At 37.2% G+C, this 23,848-nt stretch overlaps 1 pseudogene; it reads right to left on the bottom strand.

Annotated features, from left to right (window-relative positions):
• Positions 1 to 930: 930 nt before the first annotated feature.
• LOC113307095 lies at positions 931 to 1,030 on the bottom strand (annotated as a pseudogene).
• Between the last annotated feature and the right edge of the window lie 22,818 nt (positions 1,031 to 23,848).

Genomic DNA, 23,848 nt, shown 5'->3' with positions numbered 1-23,848 from the left:
AGCCTAAAATTTTGACTAGAACGAGACCGATAGGGTAACGAGCTTAACAGGAAAGTCATTCGAAAAATATTGGTTACTCTTTTAAGCATACTTCGAAGTTCTTGACGGTTTCTGTAAGTTGAATGCGTGACTGCGCCGCCTTGTAATACCGGTGAGGCCTTGGTTATCAAAGCTCCACCGAGCTTCCCTCGCCTCTATTCAACTTACGTTAACTCAGATTGATTCCAGAGGGGTTTGCTTAAATTGTAACGAATTCCCGTTCGAAGGATTAGAAGCTGGTCTAGAAACAATCTAAGTGGAGCCATCATGATTTTTGTTTGCTAGAAATCAATAGGTTTGATTTGGTTGAGTCGTCCTTGATCTGTGTTTGCTTACCCTTCCAATTTAGAAAATTCTATTGTATGCTTGAACGTAAAAGAGACGCACTAGGTAGATTTGTTAAAGAGAAACTTAGTAGTTCGAAGCGTCTCAATTACCTTAATATAGAAAGTCCGACTTTTGAAGAGTCTGTTTTTGAACGTCCTTTGACTGAGGAGAGAATCCATGTTGCTCCGATAGCGCCAGAAATGGCAACTTTAAAAGCTTTGTTGAATCCAACTAGGACTACCCGTCCTTCGTGTATTAAGTTAGCTGAAACGGAGGCACCCTATGAACTGAAACATGGGACCTTACAGATGCTCCCAATCTTTTTAGGGAAAGAAAATGAAAACCCTTATTACCATGTTAGGGATTTTGAGGAAATTTGTAGTACTCTAAGAATTAGAGGCTTAGATGATGATGCTTTGAAACTTAGGTTATTCCCATTTTCCCTGAAATATAAGGCCAAGTCGTGGATGTATAGTTTGGACTCCGAGTCAATTGAGACATATGAACAACTTACATCTGCCTTTTTCAATAAGTTTTTCCCTAGGCACAAAACATCGTCTATTAGGACGCAAATATGCACATTTTCACAACAAGAGGGAGAATCTTTATATAGGTATTTGGAAAGGTTCAATGATTTATTAGCCCAATGTCCTCATCATGGTTTAGAAAAGGTTAGGCTAGTTCAGATCCTTTATAAGGGTTTAGATTATTCCACAACGACCATGGTTGAGTCTCTATGCACTGGTGGATTTGAAAACCAAACTGTTGATGTGGCGATGGAATTTTTTAATGAAATCGCCGAAAAAACCCAGCAATGGGAAAATAGTAGGGCACCCCAGAAAACAATTCTTTTAAGTAGAGGAAACGTTAATAGGGTAGAACGAGGCTATGAATCAGATGCCAAAATTGATGCTATAGCAAAAAGGTTAGAAGCCTTAGAAGTGGGCCAGACTAGTAGTAGAGTAGAGCCTTTTTGGGAAGGCCAGAATATTGAAGAGCATGCCAATGCTCTTTATAATAACACTAGATTTGATAACCGTCAAAAGATTGACCCATATTATGAAACCTATAATCCTGGTTGGAGAAACCATCCGAACCTTTCATGGTCTAAGGGCCAAATTCAAGGTCAATTTAGTAATTCTAATGCTCCCCCAGGTTTTGGCTATACTAAGAATCCTTCAGGAATAGCTCAGTTTCAGAATCATTCAGATAAGAAAATCCTAAGTTTAGAGGAATCTCTCGCCTTGTTAACTCAGCAAACTGCAAAATTCCAGTTATCCGTAAAACAGAGTCTACAAGCTAGTAACAGGATAGGACAAGAAAATAGTCAGGATATTTCCAAGTTAAAAACCCAGGTTGGTCTGATAAGTGATTCTTTGAGAGAAAAAGGTAAGTTTCCTAGTCAAACACAACCCAACCCTAGAGGAGTTCATGAATTAGGTGCAAAATCATCGAATCAATTGAATGTTGTTAGAACCCTTAGAAGTGGTAGAGTTGTAGACAATAAGGTAACCATGCCCGATAGTGAACATACTGTAGTTCACCCCTCAGGATCTCACCTCTCTGAACCAGTAGCTGAAGAGACTGATAAAGTTTCTGATGATGTGATTTCGGTTCCTGAAAGGTCTGATTTTAGGCCTAGAGCCCCATTTCCTCAGCTATTAGTACCAACAAAGAAGGAATCGAACTTTAATGACATAGTGGAGGTTTTTAAGCAAGTTACCATAAACCTTCCCTTATTAGATGCAATTAGGCAAATTCCTGCTTATGCCAAGTTCCTTAAGGATATGTGTACGCGAAAGCGAAAACTTAACGTCCATAAGAAAGCCTTTTTAGCTAGTCACGTAAGTTCAATCATTCAGAACACCACAAATCCAAAGTACAAAGACCCAGGTTCTCCTACCATTGCTTGCACAATAGGTAACTTCCGGGTAGAAAAAGCTTTACTTGACTTAGGATCCAGTGTGAACTTACTGACATTCCATGTATACTTACATCTAGGACTTTGTGAAATGAAACCTACTCAGATGACACTGCAGTTAGCTGATAGGTCTGTTAAAATCCCTCGAGGTGTTATCGAGGATGTTCTTATTGAGGTCGAAAAGTTTATTTATCCAGTGGATTTCGTGGTCCTAGATACCCAACCTGTCCCTGACCCAGAGAACCAGATACCTGTGATTTTAGGTCTCCCATTTTTAGCTACGTATAATGCGATCATTAACTGTCGAAATGGTGTTACGAGTTTATCTTTTGGTAATATGACTATGGAGATGAACATTTTTAATGTCAGTAAGCAACCTCATGAGCTAGATGACACATGTGTTGAGGAGGTGAACATGATAGAAGCCTTAGTTCAGGAGTCATTACCAAACATCTTGTCTGAAGACCCATTAGAAAGTTGTCTATCCCATTTTGGTTTAGATTTTGATGACGATAGCGCTATTGAACAGGTGAATGCTCTATTAGATTCTACCCATGTGTTAGCCACTGATAGATGGAAAGCTAGGTTCGAACCGTTACCAGTTTCTGAGACTACCCTAATTCCTTCTTTAGAAGAGCCCCCAAAGTTGGACCTTAAACCACTACCCGATACTCTAAAGTATGTGTTTTTAGGCCCATCTGAGACTTTACCTGTGATTGTAGCTTCCAATTTGGATAGTGATCAGGAAAGTAGGCTAGTAAATGAACTTCAAGACAATAAGGAAGCTTTAGGGTGGACTATATCAAACATTAAGGGTATAAGTCCTACTATGTGTATGCATCAGATTCATTTAGAGGAAGACTCTAAACCTTCTAGGGAGATGCAACGTCGACTGAACCCTAACATGAAAGAGGTAGTTCGAAAAGAGGTCCTTAAGTTGTTAGATGCGGGTATTATTTACCCAATTTAATACAGTAAGTGGGTCAGCCCTGTTCAGGTTGTCCCCAAGAAATCAGGTATCACTGTAGTCCAGAATGATAATAATGAATTAATCCCAACCCGAGTGACCACGGGATGGCGTGTGTGTATTGACTATAGGAAATTGAACAAGGTCACAAGGAAGGATCACTTTCCCCTTCCTTTTATCGACCAAATGCTAGAGCGATTAGCTGGACATAGTCATTATTTCTTCTTAGATGGCTACTCCGGTTATAATCAGATCGTTATTGCCCCAGAAGACCAAGAGAAAACCACTTTTACCTGTCCCTTTGGTACCTTTGCGTATAGACGCATGCCTTTCGGGCTATGTAATGCCCTTACAACTTTTCAGGTTGTATGATGAGCATATTTTCTGATATGGTAGAACGGTTCTTAGAGGTCTTTATGGATGATTTTTCAGTGTTTGGTTCATCTTTCGATGAGTGCTTGCATCATTTGACATTAGTATTGACTAGGTGTAAGGAAAAAAATTTAGTGCTTAATTGGGAAAAATGCCATTTCATGGTTAAATCAGGAATTGTGTTAGGGCACACCGTCTCTTTAAAGGGCATAGAGGTAGACAAAGCCAAAGTTGACCTTATTAAGACTTTACAGGTCCCAAAAACCGTAAAAGATATTAGGTCATTCCTAGGGATGCAGGTTTTTACCGTCGATTCATTAAGGATTTTAGCTTGATTTCTAGACCTCTTTGCAATTTGCTTGCAAAAGATGTTAAGTTTGTCTTTGATGATGCTTGTTTAGAGGCTTTTGAGAAGCTTAAAGTAGCAACCCCATATCACCCTCAGACTAGTGGTCAGGTAGAGGTTTCCAATAGGGAAATTAAACGTATTCTAGAGAAAACAGTTAATCCAAATAGGAAAGACTGGTCGTCGAGGCTTACTGTTGCCTTATGGGCTTACCGTACTGCGTTTAAGACAACCATTGGAATGTCACCTTATCGTTTAGTGTTTGGAAAGCCATGCCACCTGCCTGTTGAGTTAGTGCATTGAGCCTATTGGGCTATTAAGAACTTAAATTTTTCACTTGACAAGGCAGGAGCTCAAAGAAAGCTCCAGCTCAATGAGTTGGACGAGATTCGTAGAGATGCATACGATAATGCTAAGGAGTATAAGAACAAAATGAAACTTGTGCATGATAGGAATATTTTACGAAAGTCATTTTCTCCAGGTCAAAAAGTTCTTCTGTATGACACTCGTTTGCATCTATTCCCCGGGAAGTTGCGCTCTCGGTGGACCGCTCCTTTTGTGGTCCGTACTGTTTTTACTCATGCCGCTGTTGAGATTGAGACACCAGATGGTAGTAGTTCTTCGAAGGTTAACAGTCAGTGATTGAAGCCCTTTTTAGAGCCTTTTCCTACAGGTGATGTTGAGGAGGTCCCTCTGGAGGACCCTGTTTACCTTGATTGACCATCGAGGCGATTTTGTATGTTGTATAATATTTTTGTAGGTTTTTGGTTACACTTCACCCAGGTACTATCTTTCCGACTTCTCTCTTTACTATTTCCTCATGTTACTTATATTTTTGGTACTGTTCTTTGATTAGAAACATTGAGGACAATGTTAGATTTAAGTTTGGGGTTGGGGTAGAACTTTTTGTTACCTTTTCGTTGCAATAAATAAACTCCAGATCCTAGAAATTTATCCCTATTAAGGATGGCACTAACCAATCTAAGTGGATGGAAGCATTTTGGTTGTAGGATTTGAGGAACCAATCTGACTAGATGGCAACATCTAAAGAGTCTATTCATAAAAGCACAGAGCTCAAGTGTTAGAAATAACATGATAGTTTCACCATATCTCGTTGAGTCCTTTTCACTTCTGTTTTTATTTTGTTTTGTTTTTAAACTATGTTTCTCTAAGTGATTAGGTGGGGCTCACGATTCAAGTTGTTACCAATGCCAGGGTGAATTAGAATGATTGAGATACAAAAAAAAAAAAAAAAAAAAAAAAAAAAAAGAAGAAGAAAAAGAAAAAGAGACCAGACCATCAAACCAACTGGAATAAATTCAATAAAGTCGACCACTGGAACCCTTGTATATGCCAGTTGTGTTGACCTAGAGTTAGGATTATCGACCACTGGTACCCTTGTATATGCCAGTGTGTTGATATTAGTCAGACCGATATCTCAGTCCATTAGGATAGGTTCATTTTGGCGGAGGCCTTCAGACAGATATGAGAAACACCGTTCACCCAGTAAACATCAAAACCATCTATGCTTTTCTATATCCATCTTCTTGATCTATCCATGTGATTAGTTTTGACTCCGGATATTGATGTCCATAGTGCGACTATCTGAGTAGAGCTCTGTCACTTCATATGAATTTTAGTATGCTTGAGTGCAAACTCGTGTACAACAATTGGAATTTCGCATCAGGGTACTTCCTCCTGTAGTCAATAAGTATGCCAACCAAGGAGATTCTTTAGTGCCTTCCAAGATTCTGTGTAGATAGCTAGGGTCTGGAGTATAAAGGTTTTGTGGGTATACCTATGGTAAGCCCTCCGGAGACAACACTCCGCCACTAGGGACACCTAGGGGTTTAAAGGCTTATTGCATACGCTAAATGCAATCGACGATGCCTGCGACAGTGAGTTAGGATTTTATTTCTGTTTTATTTTTGCTCGAGGACTAGCAAATAATAGGTTTGGGGGTATTTGATAGACACATTTTTGTGTCCGATTTGTCTCGAATCTATATATTGTTAGGGCTCATTTTTGTACTTATTATGGTGTTTTATTTATTTGTAGGTATTTTTGGCCAATAAACATTTTTGGAAAAAATTGGCTCGAAAAGTTGTAGGAAAGCACCCGGAGGACATTTGTTATTCGGACTCTCACTTTGGATCAGGGGTAACCTAATTACTAAGGGGCATCCCATTTCCAGGCAGTTGTTAATCGCACCCCTACTCTAGATAAGGGGCAACCATCTTCAACATTTCAAAAACCAGGTTTTGGCGGGAAAATAGGTGCAGTGAAGAACAGTTTTGGCAATCGTGATTTGGAGGAGTTTGAGGTCGATTAAACCTCTGATTTTCATAGGATAGACTCCTTATGGGTCTAGGGATTTGATATGGGTGTTTAAACTGATTAGACCGGGCTCAATCGACGGATTTTTCTGACAACAGAAAATATGGAAAGTCACGTGTGTGACCTGTTTTAGGGAATTTTAGAGAGATTAAAGTGCTGTAAACCTTCCCAAAGATTTGTATCTATCTAAGGAAGAGTTTAGAATAAAAAGGAAAGCTCAGAAACGCGTAGAAATTCTAAAACAAGAAATTGCCGCAACTTGGACGTGAAGAGAAGGAAAGATATTTTGGAAGATTTGGGAGAGATTTAATCGGTATTTTTGATATAAATAGATGTCTTGGGTCATATAGAAGAGGTGTCGAGAGTTTGGGAACCTAAGGAGAGCCAGAGAAGAAGAAATCAGAGCTTTACCAAACTCTGTTTCTGATGCTGCTGTTGCTTAAGAGGAAGAACGCGAAGAACATTGACGCACGGGAAACAGTCGCAGAACTGTGTCGTTGTTTAACAGCTGAAGAACATTAAGCTGTGAAGGGCAGTCGTATTCTAGGGTCTTAAAATCAATGACAAAGCAACAGTTTTTCTGTAACAGTTCCATTGTAACATCTGTTTTGCAACACCAATACACTGTTGCAAACAATCTGTGTTATTACTTTTCACTCTTTTAATCATCTTTTGAGCAACAAACACATATTTTGAGATCATGATTAATATGAGGATCTAAACCCCATTCCTGAGGCGATAGAGGAAGCTATTTTTCCAACAAAAAGTGGTATATTCTATTTTATCTTTTTATTTGCAATAATTATATGATTATTTGACTTGAATTATTATTGAATATGATTTTTATTTGAGTGATTGTGATCTATTTTGATGGAGTATGCTTAGTTTTAAGACTTTTGATGCTCCATACTTGGTATTTACAATTATTACTTTTGAAAATCTACTTGTTGCAATATTTTAGAATCAAATTAAACGAGAAAATTGCATAAATATAAGTATTGGTTTAATCACTTTGAACTTGGAAAATAGTGGAATCTTAGCCTCAGTGTTTCTTTTAATATTGATATCATCTTTGATTGAGTTTGCTAAATTTTTTAGTGAGTTTTTTTATTTTAATATTAGAATATAAGTCTAATTAATATCCTTCACAAGTCTGAGAATCGAACCACTATTACCACTATCTACAAATCACATCAACAGGTGAGAGGAAGACATCTCAGGTTTGTTCACAGCGTTGAGTGCAAACGTTTTTCCTGTCTCTTGATCAAGAATTCTTAACTTTCCAATCAGTGAAGTCGTGGAAAGTGTATCAGGGTTATTTCCCTCAATAATGGCTGATAGGTGTTTAAAACACCTAATTTTATAGCTAGTATTTATGCTTTCTTTGCTACTTTTCTTGTAAATTATGTATCTTATGTTTGCTTTTGAGTATTTAGGTACTTTGGAGTCATTCAGAGCAAAAGAAGAAGAAAGTTTCCATTTGGAGCAAAAAGGGCAAGGCGGATTATTTCTCATTATTTGCTTCTATTTCTTAATTTTTGTCTGAAAAACATGTCAGCTTTAGTGATGCGAATTCTGTATGAAAAGCATGGCAACTTTAATGATGAAGAGAAATTAGAGAGAAAAAGTAGATCTGAGAAGTAAGGGACGATCGCCGTTGGTGGAAGGATTAGAGGAAAAGTTTAATGGAGCACAAAGCGGCAAAATCGTCAGCAATTGCTATAGGGAGCCGACCCAAGGTTAAGGGGCAACTCTCTCAGGGGAGTAATAAAAACAACCAGGTTAATAAGGGGTGATCATCTGTTATAGGGCATCCACTGGGGTATCTAATGAGTGGGTTATGATTATCTAGCCCTAATTCCTACACCCTAAATCGAGAACCAATTCTCAAACTCAATCATTTCTCACCTGAAATTGAGAAACAAAGCTAGCAGCTGCTGCTACTGAACCAGATCGAGAAATTGAATCAAGAGAATGAAGAGAAGGAGCAACCGCTGTTGTTGACGATCGAGAAATTGAGTGAATTGCAGCTGAAATACAGAGAGGAGGTGAAACTGTGAGGCTGAGATAGGTTGAATCAATTGTTGCTACTTCCAGTTGAGGGTTTGATGCTGTTTCGATTGATTAATGGGTTTTCGGTTTGAATCTGATATTTCAAAGATTGGGTTCTGGTTGTTGGTGTATGGTTCAGTCAAAGCTATAAGAAGATGGAGATTTAGAAGTTGATGTGGAGTTTAAATGAGAATTTGATGTTGATAAAGACACAGCAAATAGGGGAAAAGGAGATTCAAACTTAGATGCAGGTTCAAATAGGTTTTGGTCGAATCTGCTGGTGGCTACAATAAGTTTGAAGCAGTTGCAGTCAAGAACACAAAATGAAGAAATTGAAGATGTACTGTTGATTAATTTGCTGTTGAAGTGAAGAAGAAACCCAAGTCAGGGTTGATTTGAATCTAAATTAGCATGATGAATTGAAGGATTTCTGAGATGATTTGGGGTTTGTTGTTGCTGCAGAAGTTGGTTATGATGTTGTGTCAAGAAGTGGGTCTGAAATTGAAGCTATTATGATGAATTGAGGTTACAGCAGATCTGAGATTAAAATGGGTTTGGAAGAGTAGAGGTGTAACTGTTGATATGGGTTGTTGTCTATAACAGTGCAGGTGCAGATTGTGGCCTGTGCAATAAGGCTTTTGAAGTTTGGTTATTGAGGTCAAGTTGGGATTTGCAGAATGGGTATGATGTTGTAATGTTGGTGCTTGAAGTAAGAATGAAGCTGCAGTTTGAGATTTCTGCAGCTGCTGTGTTGTGTGCAAGGCTGAGAAGAGCTGTGAGCTGAGCAGATGGGTTGATCTGAGATTGCAGGAATTGATGGTGATGATGTATGTGCAGCTGGTGTTGGTTAATGAGCAGAGTTTGAGCTCAACTGCAGGTGGTAGTTGCAATGCAGTATTACCTGGTGATAGAAAGGCAAGGATGCTGCAGCTGAACTGAGCCAATGAAGAGTACATGGAGTTGCTAATGATAGTGCTAGATCATTGCAGTTGAGTTGGAGCTAGAACTTAGTAGATGTTGCCAGCTGATGAGACAATCGTGGACCTGAGATAGAATGAATGCAGGAGCTGGTACTTTGCCATGATGAACAAGAAATGAGTACTGTGGTTAAGAAGATGGACTGAGATTGAATGAATGAATGCAGCTGAAATGGGTTGATTTGTGCTGTAAATTGGTATTGCAGAAGCTACTGCTACTTGCCAGGGAAATGGGGGTGTTGATATTGCAGGTTAATTGAAGACATGAAAGAACTAGGCCTTTGGATGAGTTGCTGGTATTTGGAGTTGATGTTGTGCAGCTGTGATATTGGCTAAGAGTGAATGAGAATGCAGCAGAGCAAAGAAGAACAGAATGTGCAGGAGGTAGCCATCATGGCTGGATGCGCAATACTGTGAAGCACCATGATGGTGCAACACAAAAATTGAGGTGTGCAAGATGGCTTGGCTAATGTGACTCAGACCTAACTCGTCTGACTTTGACCGAGTTGACCCCAGTCCGACTCAGATGACCAAGACCGAGTTGACCCGTTGACCGGTTTGACTCTGCTGGTCACCTGAGCCCAATTTCCGGCAACTCTCCGGTCACTTTTTGGCCACGATTTGGCAGAGTTTTTACATGGGTTCATGTAGCTTTTAGGCCACGTGGATTTTCATCTAATGAGCTTTGAAGTTTTGACCTAGTTTTGGAAGGGAGAAAAGCTACAAAAAGGAAAAGTTTCCTACAACTTTGAATATCACGTATTATTTTCTACTTGGAGCTTTGGAGAGAACTTCTTCTAGGGTTTGTTTTCGTTTGTTTTCATCTTCTTTATTTTATTGATTATGATTATGATGAATTCCATTATTATGAGTAACTAAATACAATTATTGGTTATGGGATAAAAGTTGATTTCTCAAGCATGTTATTTGATTCTATGAATTAGTTTTGTCTCAACTTTATTGTTTATGATTCATGGTTTATTTTATCATATGATTTGATTGTTTGATTGGTTGAGTCCGGAATCAATCCGATTTGCTTTCATATCTAGAGCTATATTAGGGTTTTCAATACGAAAAAGTTGTTTGTCCCTGATTTTAAGTAGAATAATTTTGGGTAGTGCTTGTAGTGATATATCCTACTAGTGACATATGAATCATAACCTTGGTTAAAACGAATTAGTACTTTTACACGTTTTTTTGCTTTGATTAGTCTTATTCCATAAATCTTAAAGCTTTTAGGGAGTTAAACTTAATTGTGCTTTTACACTTTGGGTTGCTTTCTAGGAAGAATTCACATATGCATCTTTTAATGTGGTTGTGATGAAATTAGGGAATTAGCGAGATATTCTTGCGATCAAGGTATCCTAGGACTTTTAATAAATGCGAGATTAAAATATCAATTCTAGTCATTGATGAAAATACATGTTTGTGAATGATACTATCCCATGAACAATATCTTCTCCTTATTGATTATTCCAACTATTGCTTTGATTTACTTTATGTTATTTTATTTGCTAAAACAAAAACCCTCTTGGTTATCTTAGAAACTGAAAATTACATAACAACAAAAGCCTCTATGTGGATACGAACTCTTTCCTACCACTTACTATATTATTGTAGTTAAGTAAGAAAGTGAAATTATATTTGACGGTTGACAACCGATCAATGGCATGCTTCTTAGAATCGTATTTTGATGGCAGCGATCTGAGGATTTTCATCATAATGTCCTTTTCAGGAATGGTCTTACCCAATGCAAATGATGGATTAACAATTTCATACACTTTGTGGTAAAAATCATCAATCGATTCATTATCTTCCATACGAAGATTTTCCCATTTGGAATTCAGATTTTGAAGTCTGGCTTCCTTTTCACTGGCATTTCCGTCGAATACGTTTTTTAAGATATCCCAAGCATCTTTAGACCTAGTGCAATTTGACACATGGTGCTGAAGGTGCAGGGTAATGGCATGTATGATGGCATTCAAACCGTCGGAGTTTTGCTTTGCAACAAGTAGCTCGGCAGGACTATATTCACCAATATTCTTGGGAACGTTTATATCTCAAACTGCCACGACGGGAGCATCTGATGTAGTTTTTTAAGTGGTAAATAAAGTTCGTTCAACTCGGACTTGTGTAGACCCAATTTCAAACTTAATATAGAAAACAATAAAAATAAAGAAAATATATACACAAGGTTTGTCACAATGTCGAGAGATTACTGAGACTCAGGATTCCACCAAACCTCATACCATGTGGTTCAAAAATCAATTCTTAGACAATTATAACTCTTGTTTATTGACTCTAATTCTTTTCCAGGGTAGATTTAAAAAAGATTAACTGTAAATCACTAGCATGATGCATCAAAAGCACTTAGACCAAGAATACATCATCATACGACTTCACAACTAATTAAAAAAATCATAAAACGATTAAATTAATGCAAAAAGTCATAAAAAGAATTAAATATAATTACCACACATATGAAATATGGCTTCCTCCGTCATCCCAGTGTTGGGGTTTAGCTCCTCATATTAATCATGATCTCAAAATATGTGTTTGTTGCTCAAAAGATGATTAAAAGAGTGAAAAGTAATAACACAGACTGTTTGCAACAGTGTATTGGTGTTGCAAAACAGCTGTTACAATGGAACTGGTACAGAAAAACTGTTGCTTTGTCGCCGATTTTAAAACCCTTGAATAAGACTGCCCTGAACATCTTAATTTTCTTCAGCTGTTAAACAGCGACACTTTTCTGCGACTGTCTACCGAGGGTCAATGTTCTTCGCGTTCTTCTTCTTCAACAGCAACAGCAGCAAAAACAGAGTTTGGTAAAGCTCTGATTTCTTCTTCTCTGGCTCTCATTAGGTTCCCAAACTCCCGACACCTCTTCTATATGACCCAAGACATCTATTTATATCAAAAATACCGATTAAATCTCTCCAAAATCTCTTTCCTTCTCTTCACGGCCAAGTTGCGACAATTTCTTGTTTTAGGATTTCTACGCGTTTCTGAGCTTTCCTTTTTATTCTAAACTCTTCCTTAGATAGATACAAATATTTGGGAAGGTTTACAGCGTTTTAATCACTCTAAAATTCCCGGAAACAGGTCACACACGTGACTTTCCATATTTTCTTGTTGTGAGAAAAATCCGTCGTTTGAGCCCAATCTAATCGATTTAAACACCCATATAAGATTCCTAGACCTATAAGGAGTCTATCCTATGAAAATCAGAGGTTTAACCGACCTCAAACTCCTCCAAATCACGATTGCCAAAACTGCTCTTTAACTACACTTTTTTCCCGCCAAAACCTGATTTTTGAATGTTGAAGATGGTTTCCCCTTATCCAGAGTAGGGGTGCGATTAGCAGATGCCTGGAAATGGGATGCCCCTTAGTAATTAGGTTACCCCTTATCCAAAGTGAGGGTCCGAATAGCAAATGTCCTCCCACGAACGCAAAAAACTTTTCGAGCCAATTTCGCCGCAAAATCTTATTTTTCCAAAGACACCTACAAAGACATAAAAAGCCAAAATAAATACAAAATCGAGCACTAACAATATATACAATTGAGATTATATCAGACACAAAAATGTGTCTATCAAATACCCCCAAATCTATTATTTGCTAGTCCTCGAGCAAAAATAAAATAGAAATAAAATCTTAACTCACTGTCGCAGGCATCGTCGATTGCATTTAGCGTATGAAATAAGCCTTTAAACCCCTAGGTGTCCCTAGTGGCGGAGTGTTGTCTCTGGAGGGCTTACCAGAGGTATACCCACAAAACCTTTTTACTCCAGACCCTAGCTATCTACATAGAACCTTGGAAGGCACTAAAGAATCTCCTTGGTTGGCATACTTATTGACTACAGGAGGAAGTACCCTGATGTGAAATTCCAATTGTTGTACACGAGTTTGCACTCAAGCATACTAAAAGTCATATGAAGTGACAAAGCTCAACTCAGATAGTCGCACTATGGACATCAATATCCGGAGTCAAAACTAATCACATGGATAGATCAAGAAGATGGATATAGAAAAACATAGATGGTTTTGATGTTTACTAGGTGAACGGTGTTTCTCATATCTGTCTGAAGGCCTCCGCCAAAATGAACCTATCCTAATGGACTGAGATACAAGTCTGACTAATATCAACACACTGGCATATACAAGGGAACCAGTGATTGATAATCCTAACTCTAGGTCAACACAACTGGCATATACAAGGGTTCCAATGGTCGACTTTATTGAATTTATTCCAGTTGGTCTGATGGTCTTGTCTCCTTTTCTTCTTTTTTTTTTTTTTTTTTTTTTTTTTTTTTTTTTTGTTTCTCAATCACTCTAATTCACCATTAGCATTGGTAACAACTTGAAACGTGAGCCCCACCTAATCACTTAGAGAAACATAGTTTAAAAACAAAACAAAATAAAAATAGAAGTGAAAAGGACTCAACGAGATATGGTGAAACTATCATGTTATTTCTAACACCTGAGCTCTGTGCTTTTATGAATAGACTCTTTAGATGTTGCCATCTAGTCAGATTGGTTCCTCAACTCCTACAACCAAAACGCTTCCATCCACTTAGATTGGTTAGTGCCATCCTTAATAAGCATAAATTTCTAGGCTTTGGAGTTTAATTGTGTAACTAAAAAGTTTCTCCTATACCCCCAAACTTAAATCTAACATTGTCCTCAATGATCTAAAGATCAAATTAAAAGCATGAACAAGGATAAACTGTTACCATTTGAAGCAAAAGAGATAAGGAAAGATATTACCGTGTTGCATGAGAATGGTTACCTCCCAAGAAGTGCTAAGTTTAATGTCTTCAGCCAGACTAAGAAAGGATTAGTCACCTTATAAAATGATAAAGTAATAGCCGAAATATCTGTGGGTCTTCAAAACCAAATAGAGCTATCACAAGTAAAAGGAATCTGCAACATGCCAAGAAAATGAACAAATAAAGCACACCCTTGTCTAGTTTCCTGTTTAAGACAACTACATCTAGTTGTGGTTCAGGTTCAGGATCTATAACTTGGTCCAAATAAAATATTTTCATGGGTTGCATTTCCTCATAGGTTAGATCCAAATATTCAGGTTCTAGAGTATGGAAAAACTCAAATACAAACTTAGAAGCACATAATAATATCCTGAATAATTGAGGATCCTCTAAGTCAATCATATTTGACTTACACAGCTGACCACAATGAGAGTGGTGATCTTCCTTAAACAAGTATGTCGACTCTAATCTCCTAAAGTAATTAGGTTTAGTCTCAAAACTTAATATTCGACACATTTGAAAATCAAACATTCCCACATTTGGAAGAAAAATATTTGGTGGGAAAACAAAGTCAATCTGGGCATCATAGCCTGGGTAAACCACATCAATCAGAGGATGGGTTTCTAATAACTGAAATTTCTTGTGGACATCACTAGGTTCAGGAAAACGTGTATGAAGATAATCTTGTAAAATGGTTGAGGCACATATGTCAAGTCCCAAGTGAGGGATCTTTGTAAGAGCTAAAGGTAAGGTACAAGGAGAATGATAATCACCCCCAAACTTAGAGTTTTGGGTGTCTCTAGATAGACTAGCTACAATTTCCCTAATTTCTAGATCATCAGAATCCTGAAAATGGTCAATTTCTTCGTGTAGATTATACTTAGGTGATGCATCCTCACTCATATTTAAAAGCTGTACGAGTTCATCTTATTCGTCTAAGACTAATGTTTCTAACTCTTGGGACTCTAAAACAGTATTCTCAGAATAAACTCGTTCCTTTAAACCATTATCGACTTCGTAAACAGGAAATACTACATCGTCTAAAACGGGGGTATTTCTAGTCAAATCCTCGTCCTTTTGAATAGGTGAATAATTATTAAAATTATTTGGATTTGAACTAGAAATAATATTATTATTAAGCTCAGTTGGAGTAGCAAATTCCTGATCACTATGCCTATTTATTTCAAATTCTTCATCAACACTATCCTCATCATAATCATTATAATAACATGAAAATGGTTGAACCTCATCTAAACAAGTAGTGTAACCAATTTTATCCTCATCATCCTGTTTATGCAAATAACTATCCTCATTTTCAAGGGTATTATTGGAGACACTATATTGAAAATTAAGATTATTTCGAGCAATTCTTTCGTTCGTCTCAGCTATCAGCTTGAGGGATTCCTCTAAAGAAAGTTTTCTTTCGTCATAAACTAAGTTATTCATCTCAGTTATCCTACGTGTCGACTCTTCTAACTTCCTGAGAGACTCTTCTAAAGGAGAAATATAAGAATTTTGCTCATATGACCGGTGCGTATGTGGATAGTAATTGGGCTCACCATGGTATGGACCATAATCTTCAAAAGGATGATGTTCCCAACCACTATTCACACTATGGTCAAAGTAGTAACGTCCATTTTGAAACTCAGTCGGATATTCGTTGTATTGGCTATTGTAATACCAGTTCGACATTCTACTGCATGGGTGTGAGTTGTCACACAAAATAAAACCCACTGACAGGGGATTCGTGGGTGGATAAAGTATTACCTCCCGTACCAGACGGGCGATGAACCGTTGAAGTCGACTCAGGCCACCGACTCCAATGTCAGTGTACGAACCCGAGGGGCCGAGACAGTATCGTAACTGTCGTCCTTCTCTGCAAACAGTTTATATTTAATTGTTAACCCTTCTTTAGGGTTTCACAATAATAATAATGTCCAGTCCAAATATAAAGTCAAAAATAAAAATATCCAAAAAGGAAAAGAAAAATTACAAAAATAAAATCCTATTTACAGTTTCTACAAATAAACAAAATAACTATATAAAAAATCTTCTTCTTCACTCCTTTCAGATTCCTCTTTTCTTTCCTTCTTTGGCGATGCTTTCGTTTTATAGTACTTTTCTTTCCTTGTAGCTTCGCTCTAAATCTGAAAAGAATCGAAAAATACCAAAACGTGTAAAAAAGAACAAAAAAAATAAACCTAAAACAAATCTAAATACAAATCCGCGTCGGCGGCGCCAAAAATTGATGTAGTTTTTTAAGTGGTAAATAAAGTTCGTTCAACTAGGACTTGTGTAGACTCAATTTCAGACTTAATAATAGAAAACAATAAAAATAAATAAAATATATACACAAGGTTTGTCACAATGTCGAGAGATTAGTAAGACTCAGGATTCCACCAAACCTCATACCATGTGGTTCAAAAATCAATTCTTAGACAATTATAGATCTTGTTTATTGGCTCTAATTCTTTTCCAGGGTAGATTTTAAAAATATTAACTGTAAATCAATAGCATGATGCATCAAAAGCACTTAGACCAAGCATACATCATCATACGACTTCACAACTAATTAAGAAAAATCATAAAACGATTAAATTAATGCAAAAAGTCATAAAAAGAATTAAATATAATTACCACACATATGAAATATGGCTTCCTCCGTCATCCTAGTGTTGGGGTTTAGCTCCTCATATTAATCATGATCTCAAAATATGTGTTTGTTGCTCAAAAGATGATTAAAAGAGTGAAAAGTAATAACACAGACTGTTTGCAACAGTGTATTGGTGTTGCAAAACAGCTGTTACAATGGAACTGTTACAAAAAAATTGTTGCTTTGTCGCTGATTTTAAAATCCTAGAATAAGACTGCCCTGAACAGCTTAATGTTCTTCAGCTGTTAAACAGCGACACTTTTCTGCGACTGTCTACCGAGGGTCAATGTTCTTCGCGTTCTTCTTTTTCAACAGCAGAAGAAAAAGAGTTTGGTAAAGCTCTGATTTCTTCTTCTCTGGCTCTCCTTAGGTTCCCAAACTCTCGACACCTCTTCTATATGACCCAAGACATCTATTTATATCAAAAATACCGATTAAATCTCTCCCAAATCTTCCAAAATCTCTTTCCTTCTCTTCACGGCCAAGTTGCGAGAATTTCTTGTTTTAGGATTTCTACGCGTTTCTGAGCTTTCCTTTTTATTATAAACTCTTCCTTAGATAGATACAAATCTTTGGGAAGGTTTACAGCGTTTTAATCACTCTAAAATTCCCTAAAACAGGTCACACACGTGACTTTCCATATTTTCTTGTTGTGAGAAAAATCCGTCGTTTGAGCCCAATCTAATCGATTTAAACACCCATATCAGATTCCTAGACCCATAAGGAGTCTATCCTATGAAAATCAGAGGTTTAATCGACCTTAAACTCCTCCAAATCACGATTGCCAAAACCGCTCTTTAACTACACTTTTTTCCCGCCAAAACCTGATTTTTGAATGTTGAAGATGGTTGCCCCTTATCCAGAGTAGGGGTGCGATTAGCAGATGCCTGGAAATGGGATGCCCCTTAGTAATTAGATTACCCTTTATCCAAAGTTAGGGTCCGAATAGCAAATGTCCTCTATGAACGCAAAAAACACTTTTTGAGCTAATTTCGCCGCAAAATCTTATTTTTCCAAAAACACCTACAAAGACATAAAAAGAAAAAATAAATACAAAATCGAGCACTAACAATATATACAATTGAGATCATATCAGACACAAAAATGTGTCTATCAGCATCATATCCATCAACAACATATACCCATGATTAAAAATCACGCGCTTGAAGAAAAGCTCGCATAACAATTTTCCACCACAAGTAATTAGAGTCATCAAAGACTGGTGATACGTTAATAGAGATATTACCTTTGTCCATAGAGTCAGAACGCTACAAACACAGACTTGTAAGGTCTTAAACGTGTTTGCCAGCTCTGGTACCAATTGAAAAAGCGGGGGTCTAACAACCACACCCAATATTTCGCTTAGCAATCTTTATGGACAAACTCGAATATACTTTCTAGAGAATCAACTAGACAGTCAGATTCAATCTACATAAAAAGTATATCAAAGGATTTATATCTCAATCTTCTCGATTTGATATACGCTCAAGCAAATAGAAATCTGCAAGTCTTTATCAAATACTAGAGAGATAACTTGGATGGTACCAAAGACCAATATCCAAGTGTCAATCAATTTAAATCAACAACCAAAAGGTCGGATATTCTAATTGATTGAAAAACGCACAACCTGTGATATTTCAATTATATAAAAAAATATAATGCGGAAAATAAATAACACAGATACCAGAATTTTGTTAGCGAGGAAACCGCAAATGCAGAAAAACCCCGGGACCTAGTCCAGATTGAACACATACTATATTAAGTCGCTACAGACACTAGCCTACTCCAAGCTAACTTCGGACTGGACTGTAGTTGAACCCCAATCGGTCTCCCACCGATCCAAGGTACAATTGTACTCCATACGCCTCTGATCCCAGCAGGATACTGCGCACTTGATTCCCTTAGATGATCTCACCCACAACTAAGAGTTGCTACGACCCAAATCGCAGGCTTTAACAATAAACGAATCTGTCTCACACAGATAACTTTATCAAAGGAGCAATCTATCTCCCACAGATAAACCCTAAAGGTTTTGTTCCGTCTTTTGATAACAATCAAGGTGAACAGGAACCAATTGATAATCCGTTCTTATATTCCCGAAGAACAGCCTAGAGTTATCAATCACCTCACAACAATCTTAATCGTATGGTAGCGAAACAAGATGTTTCGGAATCACAAACAATGAGACGAAGATGTTTGTGATTACTTTTTATATCTTGCCTATTGGAGATATCAATCTGATTGTACTCGTACGATAGAAGATGCAAGATCAGATCACACAACTACGATAAAAGTAGTATCGGTCTGGATTCACAATCCCAATGAAGTTTTTAAGTCGTTAACCTGGTTTTAGAAGAATAAAACCAAAGGTTAAAGGAGAAACGACTCTAGCACGCAAACTAGTATCACTCGTGAGGTGTGGGGATTAGTTTTGCAGTGTTTCTAGATGTCCCCTTATATAGTCTTTCAAATCAGGGTTTCGCCTGGGTCACAAATCAAACAACATCCACTGTTAGATGAAAACCTGATTTAGATTCAAGATAATATTTCTCAACCGTTAGATCGAAAACTTAACTTGTTATACACAAATGAACTGCACGCTTCTAGGTTTGTTAACCGTACCCAAACGTGTACATTGTTGGTTCAACAATAGTTAATCAAAAGGTTATCCATATGAGCATTTCATACCAACCATATTCTTCTTCACCATAACTAGTTCAAATGACTCAAATGAACTAGTTAGAGAGTTGTTCAATTGCAAGGAAATCTTATGTACTACACAAGGCACAATTGAAGCAAAGATAATTTGATTCACTCGAATCGGTTCATGAACTTTATAGCCACGGTATGGAAATTTCATTCCTTAGTCTTTATAAGTTTAAGTTCAGAAATCATCTTCAGATATATAACCTTCTTAAGTTCGCACACTAGGTTCGCGGACTTAAGAAACCGGGCAGAGTTTACAAACTCCAGCTGAAAATCTCGGCAAAGACTTTCCGCCGGTTCGCGGACTGGATTCGCGAACGCAACTAGTTTGTCAACTCCAACAGAATTTCTCGGGATGAGAAGTTCAGCAGTTCGCGGACTTGGCAACAAGCCATTCTTCCGGTTTCTCTTGATCAACAAAGTTCGCAAACTTTGGTTCAAGGGATAATACTTATGCACATATGTGTTTCCACAACAATAATTATGTCCATCATTGGTTATTTAATCTAAACTCTCATTCCAACCATTAAAACATTCTTAGAGGACGTTATGTAGTTGTTACACCATTTCTCGTTAGAGCAATTTTCAAAGTGATTGAAACATATCTTGATTTACGTCACTAGGTAAAGATAAACATGGTCGAAGCGAAACGCTTACCAACACATATTTCGATATATAGATAGGCAAGGTATACTCGGCTCGAAACAAATGGGTATAATCTAAGTCTATATATAGCATACGACTTTTTGTCTCAAGAAGGAGGAGATAAAGTAGATAGACTTTTGAGTGACAGATAAGTTCAAATCTTCACATACCTTTTTGTCAAGAAGTACACTGGTTCCTTGAGTAGTTCTTCTTCTTGTATTATGAATCTCCATGAAGACTTTGAGCTCAACTACACTTTCTATCCTAGTTTGAGACTTAGCTATAGTAGACTAGAAATCAAGACTTATAGTTTTGATCACTAACATTGACAAACATGCTTGAGATAGCAACGCATGCGAGTTCGACCGAGCAATGCTCTAACACTTATAACTTTCCTTGGGTGCCTTTAACACCTTTTTTTGGATGCCTTTAGTAATTTTCTATGGTGTGTGTATGTGTGTGTGTGCAAATATCACTTTTTGAGCAACTTTTTTTACAAGAGTTTATTTCTCTAAAAACAGCTACAAATACACAAAATAGAAAAATAAGTACAAAAATGGGTATAACAAATTAGGAAATTGACACCAAATCAGACATAAAAATGTGATTATCAAGGACCGGTCACGGTACCGGTACACGGTCGGCGGCTGGTGTGCCCGATCCCGCATATCATTTTTTACTATTATTTTATTATTTTCTCTTTCCTCCTGTGGTGAATTTTCCATATGATCGTTCTTTTATGCTTTTGGGTGCTCGTTTGAGCATTCAACACTTGATTAGCGAATCTTGTGTACTCTCCAGGAAATCATCGTTTGGAAATTCTATGAACTCTATAAAGTTTATGTAACTGGATTCCACATATTCCATGTGGGACTAACCCTATTGTCTTTGATCAAGTCAATCCCTAACAAAATAAGAACTGAACATAGACATAATGAAGCAAGATACTTTGGCAGGTAAAATTTACAAGTTAGCTATGGTGCCAATTTACATGGGATGTACGGGTGTATTATATGGTCATGATAGTTCTGTTTTATGTGGATTTGGTACATCCCTTGTAATTTGGTACCTATAACAATCCTTAAAATTTACCTCTCAATTGATTGTGTGAATATTTCCAAAGGCTCTCGTTCAAGTTTAAGACTTTGTTGCTAAAAAAGCGGAGGTCTAACAACCACACCCAATATTTCTCTTAGCAATCTGTATGGACAAACTCCAATATAATTCTAAGAGAATCAATTAGACAGTCATACTCAATCAATGGAAATATATCCATGAGTTCGTATCTCCGTTTCACAATGTAATTAGCAAATCAAACAGATAGAAATACGTGAACCCGATTATTATGTGAAACAACTTGAACGGTACCAAAGACCAATGTTCAAGTGTCAATCAATATAATCAACAACCAAAGGTTGGATTATCTAATTGATTAAATTACGCACAACCTATGATATTTCTATTGTATAACAAAATATAATGCGGAAAAGTAATAACACAGACACCAGAAATTTTGTTAACGAGGAAACCGCAAATGCAGAAAAACCAAGGGAACTAGTCCAGAATTGAACACCACACTGTATTAAGCCGCTACAGACACTAGCCTACTTCAAGTTAACTTCAGAATGGAATGTAGTTGAGCCCTAACCAATCTCACACTGATCAAGGTACAATTGCGCTCCTTACATCTCTGAATCCCATCAGGATTCTACGCACTTGATTCCCTTAGATGATCTCACCCATAACTAAGAGTTGGTTCGACCCAAAGTCGAAGACTTGATAAACCAATCTGTCTCACACAGAAAAGTCTATTGTATAGATAAATTTGTCTCCCACAGATAAACCTATGAGTTTTATCTGTCTTTTGATAAACTAAGGTGAACATGAACCAATTGATATACCAGACTTAAATTCCCGAAGAACAACCTAGAAATATCAATCACCTCATAATAATCTTAATCGTATGGTAGCGAAACAAGATATTGTGGAATCACAAACGATGATACGAAGATATTTGTGATTACTTTTTATCTTGCCTATCGGAGAATAAATCTCGAGCCAATCTTAAAGAAGATAGTACTCAATCACGATAGAAGATGCAAGATCGGATCATGCAACTACAGAGAAAATAGTTGGGTATGGCTTCACAATCCCAATGAAGTCTTTAAGTCGTTAACCTACAGGGTTTCGTGAAAAACCTAAGGTTAAAGGAGAATCGACTCTAGTCGCAACTACTAACACACAGGAGGTGTGGGGATTAGGTTTCCCAGTTGTTAGAGTTCTCCTTTATATAATATTCAAATCAGGGTTTGCAATCAATGCTACCTTGGTAACAAAGCATTCAATATTCACCATTAGATGAAAACCTGATTAGACTCAAGCTAATATCTTTCAACCGTTAGATCGAACTTAGCTTGTCACGCATAAATGAAATGTACCTTCATTTAGGTTTGAGTAACCGTACCTAAATGTGTATACCTTGTTGTCTCAACAATAGTTAACCGAAGTTAGCCATATAAACACTTCCATATCAACCTCATTCATCTTAACCATAACTAGTTCAAATGACTCAAATGAAACTAGTTTTAGAGTTGTTCAATTGTTTATATTCTCATAGAAATATACAAGATACAATTGAAGAAAAATCGATTTTGATTCACATGAATCAAGTCATGACCATTATAGCCACGGTTTGCAAAATATTGCATCCCTTAATATATAAATGTATCAGTTCATGAACAAACCGATTTCAGAACATCATCTACTTAGGTATGCGTACGCGTATGCGTACCTAAGTAGCCGGACCAAGTTTGGGTTTCGCCAGTACGCGAACTGGTACGCACACCATCCAAACTCAGCAGAAATTTTCGGATATGAACCTTACGCCAGTACGCGTACCGGTTTGCATACCAGGTTCTCGGACTTTCTCAAAAACAACAGTACGCATATGGGTATGCAAACCATGGTTCCCGGACATAGATTACATATATGCAAGTACGCATACTATGCTTAAATCCATTTGTTCTAAACTCTATTTAAATCATTGAAACTTTCTTAGAGGATGACAATAGTTGTTTTCACGAACTATTAGCATCAAAGCGATTTTAATAATCAATATGAAACATTTCGAGTCTACATGAAATGACTGTATCACACAAATCATGTAAGATGTTACCAGGCGATTTTCATATGATCATCTTTTGACTTTCTTCAAGAGTATACGATGAACTTGGTTAAAGAGAAATCTTACCAACACATATTTCAAGAAAGATATAAGCGAGTTAAACTCATCTTGAAATATCAAATGTGTATAAATGAAGTCTATATAACTAGCTATACGACTTTTATCTCAAATAGGAGATAGAGTAGATAGAATTTTTAGTGATAGATGAGTTCAAGTCTCCACATACCTTTTGTTGATGAAATTCCACAAGCTCCCCTTAGTAGTTCTTCGTCTTCAATCGATGAATGACGTGAAGTCTAATGATCAATTACATTATCTATCCTAATCCGAGACTTAGCTATCAGTAGACTAGAAATCAAGACTTATAGTTTTGGTAACTAAACTTGACAACAAGCTTGAGATAGCAACGCTTGCGAGTTCGACCGAGCAGTGATCGTTATAGTCTTTGTTTCATTCATCTTTCATGACATTCTTTGGGAACTTTCATCTATAAAGGAAGTTTGCTGAAAGGGACCTTTTTCTCTCTCTATTTTTACTTGACTACTTGT

This window comes from Papaver somniferum, chromosome 8 (assembly GCF_003573695.1).
Source record: "Papaver somniferum cultivar HN1 chromosome 8, ASM357369v1, whole genome shotgun sequence".
NCBI classification, from domain to species: Eukaryota; Viridiplantae; Streptophyta; class Magnoliopsida; order Ranunculales; family Papaveraceae; genus Papaver; species Papaver somniferum.
This window is presented reverse-complemented; position numbering and strand designations above follow the sequence as displayed.